We start from the raw sequence: 16,159 nt of genomic DNA, 5'->3' as shown, positions 1-16,159 counted from the left end.
CATCGTTATCCTTGGCAGGAGAGCTAGGTGCCTATGAGCAAAGGGAGAGACCCGAATGCCCCCTGTATCCTACGAGTCTCTGCAAAAGCAATGTGAGACTGTTCCAAAGTACTCAGGCCAAGCTTACTGGGGCTTTGCAAAGTCTACATGTAGCTACAAACACATATGTATCTACATAGAGCACCACATTGCTAGCCAGTTATCTCAGAGGACAGTTGAACCACTCGAGTTCAGAGGCTACACAGGACAAGTGGGGAAGGGCTCGGCTGTAACTCCTAGACCCCAAGTCTAGTGGGTCCTCTCCTCTGCCTTTTCAGAGGATAAAAGACCTGTAGAATACAAGGTCAGTTGTTCATGGGAGGACAGAGTCTCTTGGCAAACGCTCTTGTTTATCCCTCAGCAGTGGGTATGGCTCATTATGGGCCTTGCCCTATCTCGAGGCACTTGGCGGCTCTGTCCTCACTGAGCCCTGAGATGAATCACCACCCACTGAAAACCCACACAGACAGGTGAGCAGGGCTGCTGCCTGCAAAGGAGAGCAAGTTCATGTGGCTCTCACTAATTGATGAGCAATCCCGGTGACACCATCTCACAGAGAAGCAGAGACCCACCACCACCATCACACCATGGCCTTTGTGCTCTGGGTTTCTAGGACCCAATCTGCCACCTTTTACTGGGCACAAAGTCAGATAGGAAAGGCAGTGTAGATGAGCAGGCAGGGCTCAGGAGAAGCCCGGAGCCCTGGTTCTGAGATCTGGGTTCTGTCCCTGGGCATTGGCAGTGGCAGGTTCTCACAGTTCTGGGCAATGTACCACCCTTCTCTCGGCAGAATGTTCTAGCAGCCAGAGCAGGCCAGGAGGAACTGGCATGGCCTGTCTCAACAACACTAGTTTATGCCAAGCTTGATGCTTGCCCTGGGGCTGAGGGCAGGGCCCTTGTCTACCCGCCAGCCTCTTTCTATCCATTCCTGTGAGTCTGTGTGTGTGGTGGAGGAATAGGAAGGAGTCCATGCTTACAGAACATTGCTGTGATGGGTTGCGTGCTTCAGAGAAATTCTTTGGTTCTTTTCAGCCCTGTAGGGATTGACCCAGCCCCATCCCACATAGAAAAGAAGACAATGACCTTGACATAATTCTTGCTTCACAGAAAAACAGAAAGAGAAGTAGGCAGATTTATTTATTCTATGTGCATGGATGTTTTGCCTGCCAAGTACATATGTGTGCCGTATGCATGCTTGGTACCTGAGTAGATCAGAAGAGAGTATTGTATACACTGGAGTTATGGGTAGTTATGAGCCATTGTATAGGTTCTGGGAACTGGACTCAGGCCCTCTGCAAGAGCATCAAGTGTTTTTAACCACTGAGCCATCTTTCCAACCCCAGAACCATCAGCTTTGACTTCCATTCCTTTCAGCCTCCCAATGTTACCCGTTTTTGGATATTTGCAAATGCCAACAGCCTAGACACTTCCTGACATGACACATAGCCTCCCAGAAGTCACTCTTGATTCTCAGCTTCATCTCTCCCTCCCTGTTCCTAAAGGTGGCTATGGCAGGAAGACATTGTCTGAAGTGCCCTGGTCACCACCGCAGAGTGACTTTGCACAGTTCTTAACCCTGTTTCAAAAAGCAACCACACCATGATGTCCCACCTTGTTCACCTGCAGGAGCCGACGTGATGTGTGGTGTCTGGGAGGTGTGTCAGTCCAAAACCTAGGCAGTCTATTCAGAATAGTCCCAAGACCTGTGGAAAGGCAGGAACAAGATTAACAGAGGATGCCAGAGGATTTCCAAATAGTGCAGAGGTCACTGCCTTTGGCTGATGTTTACTGCTTAGATCTCTTCTCTCACATCCTCTAGAGCAGCCTTGAGCTGAGGTGTGTGACGGTGCTGATGTCAGTGCCCGTCCTCCTGTGGAGCAAAGGCATCTGTGGCACTAACAGGCCTCTTCTACCTTTCCTGATCACTTTATTCTGAGAGACTCCACAACGAAAGAGATCTTGGCTTCCCCTTTCTCAGAGCAGAAATTCAAAGAAAGGACACATATCCCTGGTGACAAGGGGTGGAGCCTAGTCCAGAACAGTGCTGTGTTGAAGGTCAGGAGTACGTTGATGTCTAACAGGTACTCAAAAGAAGTTCTTCAGTCCCCTGCATACATTCCTTGCTGTGACAAGGTACCTCTGTCATGTTTAAATAATTTAGCAATTTGAGAGAGATGGCTAAGCAGTTAACTTGCTATTTTCCCAGAGGATCAGCCCCCATGTCAGGTGACTCCTAACCATCTCTAATCACCCAGGTGATCTGACACCTTTGGCCTCCAAGGGCATCTGCACTTATGTGAGTATAGCTACATGTTCACACACACACGCACATGCACACACATACACACCTTATATACTAATTAAAAATAACACAAATCTTGAATAGGTTTACTAGGTTTTTTTCTTTCAGGGATTTCCATAATTTCCCCCATTACATTCTTTTTTTTTTTTTTTTTTGGTTTTTCGAGACAGGGTTTCTCTGTGTAGCCCTGGCTGTCCTGGCACTCACTTTGTAGACCAGGCTGGCCTCGAACTCAGAAATCTGCCTGCCTCTGCCTCCCGAGTGCTGGGATTAAAGGCGTGCGCCACCACGCCCGGCCCCCATTACATTCTTGAATGTTTCTGTCTCAGACCCTACTTTCAAAGTCCTAGGTTTGATATAAAATTCTGAATGTAGATTTCATTCATAGCTCATTCACCCAGTCTCATAGTGGTCCCAGGAGCTCACAACCTCCAGCACAGCATGGGAGGGGCTTGGGTTCCATAGAGAGGGTAACACACCTTACATGCTTGCTCTGCCTCCTGTCGAGGACCCAAACTGCCCATAAGTAGGGACAGCACAGTGTAGCCTGAGAAGCTGGTGTTTCTGTAAAGCCCAGTGACTTAGAAGAAAAGGCTGGGATCTGCTGAAGAGGAAAGAAGCCACCCTGCAGATTCCCACATCACCATAATGCTAGACCCTGCACACATGAATATAGGCTCCTTAGAACAGAGCCAGGCAGCAGGCAGACCTGCTGTGGTGGGAATGTCCTGTCATGTTGCACAAGGCACGTGTGTTTGGTCTGCAGAACACCACAGGACACAGGTCAGCAAGGTGGCTGCTAGCCACATGTGGTCACTGAACACCTGCCGAGTGACATCTGTGACTGAGAAACCGAATGTCTGATTTGCTTTCATTTGAATTTAAATAGCTACTTCTCCAGGTGGCTTCCTTATTCCGAAGAATATGTTCTCTTTTTCCTTGAATTCTTCACGCCTAAACATTCCAAGACCAGAGTCACACAGACCAATCTTTCCCCAAGGTTGCACAGCTAACCCTACACCTTACAGACCCCCAGCCCTTCCAAAAGACAAGACTGGGCAGGACAAGGCCCCTGTGTTCAAGAAGCTCATTGTTTGCTCTTGGAGCCTTCTGGAGAGAGGGCACACACCGTAGGGAAGTAGCTTGCCCTGTGACCCTGTAGCAGGTGATTCTGCAGCCCTGGAAGCCTCCCTGAGCTCAGTAAGCCAGGCAGAGGTAGGATGGGAGCTGTGGCGCCCCAAATGGTGCATGCCATACTGGGGATCAGGGACATCCCCCAGAGAGGCAAGCACCTCCAATGCCCCTGGAATTGCTACTCTTAATCTTTTAGGGGCCAAGAGACTTTGGATTATCTTCAGGTTTTTGCAAACAACATCAAGACAGCGTTACGGATATAACAAAGAGGAATCTCAGTGGATTCACAGAGCGAGCAAAGTGGTCACGGTGACACATTTGGTTTTGCAGGTCCTTGCATGATCCAGGGGAAAGACACCTGAAGGAAAGACAGGCCAGAATAACAAGATAAACAAACTATAAATACACCAAGTGACCTGTCAGAGGAGGGGAGCCTGCTCAGACGTCAAGGGAGAGAGGACAGCTACAGGATGTCACCCTGACTCTAAAGGAGCCTGTCTCTTGTCCCTGGTGTAGCCACTGAGGACAGATAGCTTACTCCTAGACCCCAGGGTGTGTCTCAATGTCTGCTGTCATTGATAAAACCACCCATGTCTGCTGGCAGAAGTACACAGGGCAAGAAGCTTCTAACAGGACAAGAGGAGCAGGTAGCCCTGCCCAGGTTGGGGGCAGGGGGCATTGGGATGACTCAGTTCCTGTTGACTTTGGTTTGGGCAGTCACAGTATTCTTGATCCACTGCTCATTCTTCCCACAGTCAAAGGTCATCAAATCATCAGAGTGCCAGTCCGGAGCCGACAAATGAGGAAAAAGTCCCTTGCCACCCTTGGGCCACACTAATGACTTCCAGAAGGCCCAGCCCCTTCAGTGTCAAAGTGGGGAGAGTGCAGGATATACCCCCTGCTCCCTCCCTGATCACCAGCCCTCACCCAAGGGACAGTCTTTAATTAATCCTCTGTTACTGTTGAAATTGCATGATCCCAAGGGGAGGGCCAACTAAGCAGGAATATTATTTTAAACATACACTGTAAACAACACCAGCTCTCTGAAGAATTCTGAGGTGCTGGGGTGTTGACCCTTTCACTGCCGACATCAGTCACAGCCAACATTTTGTGTTGTCTCCCAAATGAAGGCCTCATTTATTCCCTACCCTGATTCTCATGACATTAAGACACAAGGAAGAAGTCACATCCGATACTAAACATGTCTGGATTCCTAGAAAGCTATTATTTAGAACAGGTTTAAAGGACCATCAGGTAAATCAAAATAAGAGTTGGCGACCTCAACCAGGGCAATAGCTAATGGGGGTTGTGGGGCTTATTGTCTTTCTAAATCATAGAAACAGGCACACACATGTAAATGCACTCGTTCATTCAGGCAGACATGCACATGTAATGAATGCATTCATTCAGGTAAAGCACAGGGCATGTCAGTGTGGTTTTAGCCTGTAGACAGGATGCACAGAAACCCGAAGTAACCTGCTCAAGGCAGAGCAGCTTATGAGTGACAGGCTTGGGCTTTGAGCACAGGCAATGTGGCTTGGAGCTGTATATTTTTAGCTACTGCCTTATACCAGAGTGACACTTTTCTCTTCCCAAGCCCCTGATTTGATTCAGTCATTTGTGGGAGTAAACTCTAGGTTGGGTTCAACCCCTGCATCCTCCAGCCTTGCTTTTGAAAGTTAACTGTTCAGAAGTCCTTCTTTGGCAACATCCTCATTTCTCTCTCTTTTTTTTTCTTCTCATCCACAATTACTTAATTGCATGCATAATTACTTGCATGAGAAATTGGTTCCCTAGCATCAGGCAAGGGCTATAGGAAGTAAAGCATTGCCCCCGAGGCTTCGAGCTAGGTGGGATGGATCACAGAACAAGCCGCTGTCTTTGGCTTTCTTTGAAAAAAAAAATGACCTGCTTTCTTTTGGAAGGGCTGGAGAGGGGATTTGGAAAGCACACTTCCCCCAGAGGCTCCCCTGAGATAGCTGTGAACTTGGCAAACTAGCTCCAAATTACCCCAAAAGAGCTATTTGTTCCCTAGCAAAACAGGATAATGGTCTGGGGCAGACCCAGGGCTGCTGGTGTGTGGGTCACCTGAGCTGGGGGAATGCACTCTCCAGTGAATCTGTTTGGGGAAACAATTATCTTGCTTTCTTTGAATCAAAGATAGTCCTGTGTATTGTGGCATGCTCCAAGATCAAATATAGTGCACGGTCTCCATAGAGTCTCTTCCTTTGAGGAAATTATTCATTGATAAAGCGGCTGGCCCAGACAGCCAGCCTCCTTACAGTAACTGCTCTCTGCTTTCTGAGAATTTGCAGACTGGGCAGGAACTGTTCCTGCTGTTAATGAGGCCTCTTCCTTTGGAGAATAGCCTTGCCTCTGCCCACCTTATCTCATCGCAGAGATACGAAAGCAGTCTGGGTCTCACAGGGAAATGAGTACACACTTGTGAGTGACTGTCCCCTGCTCCTTTCAAGCATGAAGCAGTGACTGGGATGACTGTGCCATTCATTTAGGTCACCAACCACTAGTTATGTGGGGTGAAGCACTGAGTCCAAAGGTGCTGAACATCTGGTGGCAACAAGACCCTCCTCTAGCACCTCTCTCTGTGATGGCCCAAGAAGCCATATCATAGCTGCAAAGGATGCTTGGAAGGTGGACAAGAATGCTGCTATCACTAACACATGTGTTCCTTTATTCTAGAAAATAATATAGCTTAAGAGGCATTTGTCCTCATGAGTTTTTGGTATTTCTAGAGATAATCTAACCTAGTCCCTTCAATCTATGTTCATGAGATCTGTGAAATGCTAAGGACCAACCATGATAAAAGCAGGTACAGAACTGGATGCCAATGTAGACATAAAACGATTCTTAGGTATCTCACACAAGGAGAAGTCATTTGTATATAAGAGTCGCACAGTCTCTGAGAAGAAAATATTAGCTTGGCAAAGAAGAGACCCCCAAAGTCCTCAGCATCCTGCCTAGGACAGTCACAATTAAAAGAATCCTTGGGTAGGTACTGGATGGGCTTTGAAGCCATACTGTGTTATATTGTCTAGTGTTGATGAATGCATTGGGATTAGAAGATGAGAATGTTCCGGAAAACATGGCATACTTACTGATCATGATTTGATGATGGTGAGGAAAGAGGTAAAAAAAAGGGGAGCACTCCAAAATTTTAGCCCACAAATATCTCTCAAACTCTGCATGCTAAAATCAGCGACCAAAGTTAGTAGACTGCTTATAAATAGACCCTAGAGTTCCCTTCACTTAGATGAGCACCTGACATCTTTCTATTTACTTAATACTGTGTTATCTTCATTACTGATGAGGGTGAGGATCACAGAAAAGGAGTACTTCGTGGCTAAGGAGGGAGAGGAGGCCACAACCAAACCATCATAGCAGATGCTTTTGCTTAGCATGAGGTTGCTGTGGGGTGCCTGAGAATCACCTGCAAGTCAGAACTCGACACAGAGAGAAGTCCTAACACATGCCAATACCCAAAACCTCAACCTGAGAAGAGAGAGGCTACGAGGCAGCCTGTCGACTCCGTTAGTCAACGAAATATTAGTACAGAGTGCACTGTTCCTACCTGAAGATAAACAGAGGCCAGGTGTTTCGACAGAGTTACTGAGAAAAGAGAGGAGGGACATGAAGACAAGTTGTATAAATCTGTGTGTGTGACTCATTTAGGATGAGTCCCAGCGACAAATGAAGAAGTGAGAACATACATGCAATGCGTGCCTTTGAAAAGTGTGTTGAAGAAAGATGACACAGAGTCCAAAGGCGAGGTTGTACCTGAGCATATTTATGGTTTGGTTTGCTTCCTCTTGACACAACCTAGAGTCCTCTGAGTGGAGTTGAAGTGAGGAATTATCTAGAACTAATCAACCTTTGCCTTTTCTGTTGGGTGGAAAGATCCACCTTGAATGTAGGCAGCACCCTTTCCAGGGCTGGGCCCTGGACTGTACGAAAATAAAAAAGTGAGCTGAGTTCTAAGCAGACAAGCATGGGTTCATCCTTTCTCTGCTCTCATGGGCGTGATGTGACCAGTGCTTACCTTGATTTTCCTTCAGAGACCAACTATAGCCTGCAAATTGTACGCCAAATAAACTCTTTCTCTCAGGAGTTGCTCTTGTCCGGATATCTTTATCACAATAACAGAGATGAAGCCAGAACACTGAGATAATAAAGTGTGATGGGGTGGGAGCTAAGGAAAATAGAAGAGAAGGAGACAATGACACTGTTATAGAGACAAGAGATACCTTAGACTCTCCCCTACCCCAATAGAGGAAGCTGCCAAAGAAGAGCAGAGCCTTATGGAAGTTAGAAGAAAGAAAACAGAGAAGTTGCCACACAATGGGAAGAGGAATTTCACCATGAGTGTACTCGTGAACATAGCTGACCAAGATGGAAAGAGCAGACTCAGAAATACCCAGTGATATAATTCCAGAAAGCTTTATTTATGAAGACAGGAGACTAACATACATACCTTAGATTCTCTGGGACACTGAGTCCCATGGAAAAATATGAGAAGAACATTGAGTATATCAAGAAGGGAAAAGGTGAATTGTTGAACACCAAGGCAAAGAAAACATGGCTGGTTGTCTACAGAGGGGCAATTCATCAAATCACCATCAGGCTTCTTCGCAGAAGCCAACGTCATAGCGCTGGACCTCAGTGTGGACCAGGCTCCTTGGGAAACCAGGTATGCTAGGAATCCAAGCTCTACATTGCTCCCATCTCAGAGATGTACAGTCTTGCCTTTGGAAGCAGAGATGGGGACCAGTCAAGCTAGGGAGCTCTTGCTATTCCTTGTGTGCCAAACAAAGATGAGATGACTCTGGAATCCATCAGTTCTGAATTCTCATCAGTCACCTTTATTAGACTGTATACTAACTCCTCATCCACACACTTGGCCAAGAATGACTCTGTCCCTTCAAGAGTTCAGCCCTTACCATTCCAAGACTCTCCATGCTTTCTCTAAGATGGAACTAGCTACAACAACTTGTTATGTATCGATTTGCTCTTGTCACCATCTATCATCATGGACAGAGCCAAACTGTCTCCCCGGCCCATCCTACGGTCACTCTATTCTCTTACAGCTGCCTTTTCATTCCACTTTGTCATGACATAGTTCATTAAAGAAACGTAAATGGCAGAAATTCAGTAAATCAAGCACTAGGCATAACTTCTGCATGTTCCATGTTCTATGTTGTGCAGGTCCTGCATGTTTCCATGTATGCAGCTTTTGAATGTTCTACATTATGCAGTTTCTCTATGTTCCATGTTCTATGTTATGCAGCTTTTGCATGTTCCATGTTCTATGTTATACAGCTTCTGTATGTTCTGTGTTCTATGTTATATAGGTCCTCATATTACATGTTCTATGTTATGCAGGTCCTGTATGTTTCATGTTCCGTGTTATTCTGGCCCTGCATATTCCAGGTTCTATGTTATGCAGCTTCTGAAAATTTCGTGTTCTACGTTATGGAGGTCCTATGTTTGTTTCTGCTTCTTTGATAAACCACTCTCACCAAAACCAACACAGGAGAGGGAAGGGTTGATTGCACTTACAGGTCACAGTGCTTTATTGAAGGAAATCAGGGTGGTCCCTTAAGCAGGAACTTAGAGGCAAACCTGCTTGCTACTCCACACAGTTTTATCAAAAACTAAGGAACTCAGTCCATAGCCAAAAAATCTCTAGCACGAACCAGAAGGGATGCTGCTTCCTAAGTGGCTCGCAGGCAAGCTGACGCTAAGGTAGATTTTTATACAGTCAGGGATCACCTGCCTAGGGGATGGTGCTGCCCACAGTGATCTACACCCCCACAACTCCCACCATCAACTAATAGAACAATTCCACACAAATGTCACTACAGGACAGTCTAATCCATGCGACTCCTCAGTTGAGATTCTCCTCTCAGATGACTCTAGGCTATCAAGCTGACTGTTAAGGCTTAGCCAGGACAAACATTTAACTTAACAACTGTAGGTATTTTCCATCAAAATTTTCTCATTTATAATCAGTTGTTCTGTAAGCACCAGGTTTCTTATTTCTGACTTTAACATGGATGGGACTCTTTAAAAATTTCTTCTTCTATTGAACATGCCCAGATCTTTCCCTGACATTATTTTCTAAGTAGTACAGTGTAGCTAGCATATATTTTCATTACAATTTACAGATAATCAAAATATGATTTAATATACAGAATAGGATATGTGTTGATTGTATTGAGATGTGAAGCCATTTTCTATAGCCTTGGACATTGGTGTTCCCTGGAGCCCTGGGCAGGAGCATTTATTGGGTACTGAGCACATGTCATGGCAGGTGCTGGGCTCGGCCTGGGAGACAGACTGTGCTCCCAAGTAATTAACACAAAGGACAGAGACAGCAAGTGCAGAGGGAGAACCCGAGCAGCACAAAACAGGCTGGCACTCGAGTTTAGCAAAAGCGACGTGTCCTCAGGGTCACACATTTTGAGGCAGCATTTAGACTAATGAAGCAGCAGGCAGGGATGTGTTCCATGGGCACTGAACACTGAGCAGAAAGGAAGAAGGCTGTGGGTGGACAAGAACCACTTCATACACTGAAGGGTGGGATTGAGTGGGATTTCCTGCCTAAGTGAAGGTGTCATAGGATCAAAGTGGCCTGAGGGGACTGGAAAATAGCCCAGGGACCTGGGCAGTGCCCAGCAGGGGCAAATCATCTCACTTTCTTTTTTGAAGGCTGATAAGCCATCCAACAAACACCCATGAAGTGTTCTCTCTGTCTCTCTCTGTCTGTATGTGAGTGTGTGTGTGTGTGTGTGTGTGTGTGTGTGTGTGTGTATACGTGTATATAGAAAGAGAAATATATTATATATATGTATATATATATTATATTATATATTATATATTTCTCTCTGTCTTTCTCTATCTCTATCCCTCTCTCTACCCTCCTTTAGTTCATTTTTTTCCTTTTTGTTAAATTCTCATTCTCAAAAAAAAAAGAAGAAGAAGAAAAAGAAAGAAAAGAAAACAGTTAAAAGTAGCACTTATTGCTTGCTTTATGGAAAGTTTAGAATAAATATTGTTCGTAAGACAAACACAAAGAAATAAATCTCCTCACAAAGGCAGTTTGGGAAATTAAACATTGATTGGCTCACACCCAGCAAGGCTCAGAGAAGCAACTTGTCTGGGTCTTACACTCTGGGAAGGGAGGATTAGAGGTCTTTAGACAGACCTAAGGAAGATCTTTCCCCAGACATTTTTCTGCCCTGGGATAATCTATCCAGGGAATGCCAGAAAAAAATGTGGAGGAGGAGGAAGAAGAAGATGAGGGGGAAAGGGCAGGTTTGAGCCACTCAGGAGTGTTAATCCAATTTGAGCCCTCTGTAAGAACAGTGTGTGCTCTGAGCCTAGACCAACATGATTTCAAACAAAGTGGCAGGAGAGAGCCAACAGCCAAGATTAACCTCTGCCTTCTTCATGTGAGTGATGGAACATGTGCACAGGAACGTTGACACACACATCACCCCCCCTCTCTCTCACACACACACACATACCATACACACATATCTCACACACATACTCCACACACACACATACACACTCATATTCCACACATGAATATTGCACGCACAAACACACACACACACACACACACAGAGCTTAAGAAAACATCAGAGAACAGACACAGTTGTACAGATTTCATGCTGAGATCATGACAGAATTGCATTCTTGAATCAACTCTGGTGATTAATGGCATCTTGGTTTCCTAGTTTGGGGTCAGGGAAGTGATGAAGGAAAGCTGTGGTCAGAAGCTTAGTCAAACTCTGGGGCATGGCAGAAAGCTGACTGCTTTTGATTTGTTTAAGTGGAGAAATGGCCGTGAAAACAAGATGGACGTTAGTAAACAGAAAGGTGCTTACTCGCACCCAGTCTTGAAAAGACAGCAAGGAAATGGGGAGACAAAGAAAGGGGGCAGAGAGAGACCAAGTGGGAATCAGCACACTCAGGTGTACCCTGGGCTGATCTCTGTCGAATAGAACCCTTGGCCATTTCTGCCTACCAGCACCGCTTGCCATTAGTATCCAGATGATGGCTCCCCTGGGCTTTGAAGTCTTATGTCATGCTCATGGGTCTCATATTGTCTACTATGGTCTTCATTTGGGAAGACCTTTGTATGTGGGCAGTCCAGTCAGGCTGCAGGGAGTAAAAGGTAGAGTGTGTGCTGGGGTCACATACGAACTCGCCAACATGCTATCCTGGTCTCAAGGACAGCTACCTTAGAGAGTCTTCGTCCATGTTCACAGGATTCTGCCTGGAGTCTCCTCTCTTCCACTGCTACTCTCTGCTGCTTCCTCGGTCCTCCTCCATTGCAGCTCGATACCAGCTTCATCCAAATCAATCCCTCAAACCATTGACTGCCCTGACTAGTAAATGAGACACACCTTGGCAAGGCATCATGAGTGACAACTGAGTAGTCACTAAATAACGGGATTGGGATTGGTCCTGGCTGTCTACTTCAAAGGTAGAAACTTCTGTTGTTGTGAAGTGTTAAAGTGCCTTTGACCAACAACAGACTTCAATTTGGTTAGTCTTAGGAAAGGTTGTATAGTATGTGTGTGTGTGTGTGTAGTGTATTGTGTGAGCAAGTGTGTGTGTGTGATGTGTGTGGTGTATGTGAGTGTGTGTATATGTGTGTGCAAGTGTGTGTGATCTGAATGAGTCTTTGTGTATCAGTATAAATGGTGTGTTTACAAGTGTGTGTATAAATCTGTGTATGTGTGGTGTGTGTATATATGTGTGTGTGTATATGCGTGTAAGCATGTGTAATGTATGTGTAATGCGTGTGAGGTATGTTAGTGTGTATGCATTTGTGTGTGCAAGTATCTGTGTGATCTGTGTAAGTCTGTACCCGTGTATGTGGTGTGTTTATGAGTGTATGTGTGTATAAATCTGTGTATGTGGGGTTTGTGTGTTTGGAAAGTGTATGTGTGTGAGTACATGTGTATGTGATGTGTGTGGTTTATGTGTGTGCAAGTGTGTGTGTTATCTTTAGGAGTCTTTGTGTATCAGTATATATGGTGTGTTTATGAGTGTGTATGTTTAAGTTTGTATATGTTTGGTGTATGTGTGTGTTTGGTGAGTATATATGTGTGTGTGCAACGCATGTGATGTATGTGAGTGTGTGTATATTTGTGTATATAAGTATGTGTGTGATCTGTATGAGTCTGTGTGTATCAGTGTATATGATGTGTTTGTGAGTGTGTGTGTGTGTATAAATCTGTGTATGTGTGGTATGTGAGTGTCAGTGAGTGAGTGTGTGTGTGTGTGTATGTTGTATGTGTATGTATACTACTAGGCTTGATGGCTCTCAGAACCACACACATTTATACCCAGCAGTCAGAACACATGTGACTCAGGAGCTGTGTTATATCTGAATGGTAAAAGAAATGTGTGTGTGTGTGTGTGTGTGTGTGTGTGTGTGTGTGTGTCTGTGTCTGTGTCTGTGTGTATGTGTTTGTGTGTATGTGTGTGTTTGTGTGTGTGTGTGTGTGTGTAGTAATATATTCTTCTCTATCTCTTTTCCCTTTGGGGAAGATGAGGGGCAGAGTGAATGAGCTAACATGAAGAGACAAGGGTCAGCTGCTGCTTTTAAAAGGGTGAAGTGACTATTAATTTTTGAGGGCTTGTTCTAACAGTCATCTCAAGCTGAATTAAGAAGAACAAAATTGATTTTGCTAAATTGAAAACCTATCCAACATGTTGAGGTTTTAATAAGGTTCTGATGTTGGTCTGTGGATTCTTAGGAATATTTAATGTCTGGCTTGCAGCAAGATACCTTTACTCTCACCAAAATCCGTCCAGGAGCCCTGCCCCTCCGACAATAGGAACCAATGGCCATTTCCTGTAGACCTCCTGCCTTTCTCTCCCACTAAACTGTCCTGTGCATTGCCAAATCCCTTCCCCATTACAAGAATTGATTAACCATAAATGGTAGGAGTGGTTGTTCATGGGAGCCAGCCCCTTACTATTGCACTACTGATGATGCTGGGGGTGCACACACACCAGTAAGTAGATGGTAAGCAGTTTCTTTGCATTCAAACAGTTCTGCACACACGCGCGCGCGCGCGCACACACACACACACACACACACACACACACAGAGTCCCATAATAATGATAGATATTGTTCCCCTCTTCAGAATAACATCTGCCCCAGACTCCCCTGTAATCTGAATTTGTGATCTGTTGGCAATCAGCTTTGCCCAGAGCCTGCTCATGTGTGGCAGTTCCCTCCCTGGACTCCAAGCAACATAGGTGAGGGAGCTCTGGGTTCCTTATGAAGCAAGTCCTCTCAGGTTCCTGGTCCTCTTCTGGAGGCTTGAGGGTCTGGTAAACTGTGAGGTCAGTGACTGGAGATCACCTTGCAGACTTGGATGACAGCAGGCAGCCTATGAAGTCACTCGAAACTTTGGTTTTCTTGGCTGCAAAGCAGCGCGGACCAGTTCATTTCTGTGGGTTTTTAATCAAGAGAAAAATCAGACCACCCCCAACCAAACGGTTAGATTTTGTTGTTTTTTTTTTAACAAAAATATATCTAAGTCATGAGAAGCAAGGACATTTTCAGCAACCATCACAGATCAGAAAAGACCGAGGAGGCAGGATGACTAATGGGCAGCAGTGTCCTGGATCCGATCCTGGAACAGAGAGAGGGTGTTAGTGGGAAAACTGGTGAGATGCGGAGGAAGCTGGGGGCTTAGCTGACTGATATCAGTGTTGGTTGACTTGGTAGTTTAAAAATGTCCACTGGAGACCAGGATCCGTATCTCTACTTTCTTTGCATCTGGTCTATAGATATACAACTGTTAAAAGTAGACTTTACGGTGCTGGTGAGATGGCTTTCAGAGGAGTTGTGCTCAAGTCCCAGCACCAACACTGTGGTTGCACATCTGTTAGTAACTCCAGTCCCAGGGGATCTGACACCCTCCTCTGGAACACACAGGTCTACCAGACATACACATGGTAAACAAACAGACAAAACACCAGTATACATAAAAGAAATAAATGATTTTATGCAGTACTTTACAATAATAAGACTGGGCCTGACAGCAATGAGCAACATGTTTGGGCAGTGGGAACAAGGCTGACAGGGATGAGGCCCGGGGTCGTTTCTCCACATGTTCTTCCCTGCAGACAAATGCAAAGCTGAGCCTCTGGCTGTCTTGCCACCTTCACCAGAGCACACATCATTTGCCTCTGGTTTGCAAGCAAAAGCAGGAATAATTGCTGAAGTCTGTAATTTAGACAAATGCACTGCATTATGGCAGGGGAGAGGGGAAGGGATATGATTTCAATTGTCTAAATCTTTTGAGAAAACCAAGGGGGAAAAGAGGAAGCCACTCAGTATTACTTCTTGCCTTCGGTGCCAGCTGCTGAAAGAACTTGGCAGGCATGGTGTGGAGAGTCTGATCTTGGAGGTAGAAAAAAATCACAGCTCTTGTCTGGCCAAGTGCACTTTGACACATGTGCACTACAGACACACACACACACTCATACACATATACACATTCATACATATACACACACTCATACACTCACACACACACTCTACACACACACTCACACACACACATACTCATATGCTTCGCACACAGATATGCACACTCACACAGACACACACTTAAACACATACACACACATACACTATACATACATATATACACTCTCACATACACACACTCACACACTCCATAGATATACACATATACTACACACACACATATACTCTCACATATACACACAGTCACACACTCCACCCATACACACACAAACACATACACACACACACAGACACACACACACACACACGCGCGAGCATGCACACTCTCTCACATACTCACACACTTGATTTTCTTTCCTCAAGTAGAATTTTCCTGGGGGCATCTGTTTGGAAGAACTTCCTGTGGAGTTCTTTGCCATGTAGGCATCCAGTTGCCTCTGACTCTAGCTTTAGTTCTGCATACATCACAGCAAGGACATTCCAGCACTAAGGGACACATCTGTAATCCCAGCACTCAGAAGGCAGAAGCAAGAAGATCCTAAGTTCAAGGCCAGCCTGGGCTGCAGATTCAGAGACTGCCCAGCCAAGCAAATGGCAGGGTGAAGCCCTGCATCTGGGTGATAAGTGCTGGGTATTGTCAGACAATTCTAGATTCTCCATAGTCATGTCCCCAACGTCTCCAATCAGTGCACAAAGACACGGGTTCCTCCCGGACTCCTCGGGCTGTGGGCAGTTAGTGAAAGTTCCTACTCAAATCAGCACTGAGGTCTTATTGGGAACAGCAGTGGCTCCCAAAGTGTGGACCCAGGTCAGGCAGCCCGATCATAAAGCTTAAGGGTGTAACGGAAATGGGGCTGGAAAGATGCTCCAGTAGGCAAACGTACTTGTTCTCCGGCAGAGGACCAACGTTCCACTTCCAGCACTCATATGGAAGCTTACAGCCATCCACCACTCCAGTTCCAGGGCATCTGACACCCTCTTCTGACCCCTGCTAGATAACACAAGCCTTTAGGTTGTGGTATGAGTGTGAGGATCTGTGATAAGATCCGTGTAAAGGCCATGGTGGCGGAGCTCACCAGTAAAGTTAGTCCCCAGGGCATGGTCAAGGGCAGATAGACATAGATATCTCTGGGGATT

The sequence above is a fragment of the Mus caroli genome, unplaced genomic scaffold, assembly GCF_978045245.1.
Source record: "Mus caroli unplaced genomic scaffold, Mus_caroli_1 scaffold_14, whole genome shotgun sequence".
In the NCBI taxonomy this organism is placed as follows: Eukaryota; Metazoa; Chordata; class Mammalia; order Rodentia; family Muridae; genus Mus; species Mus caroli.
The sequence above is the reverse complement of the archived record's forward strand: the minus strand, read 5'-3'. Positions refer to the sequence as shown.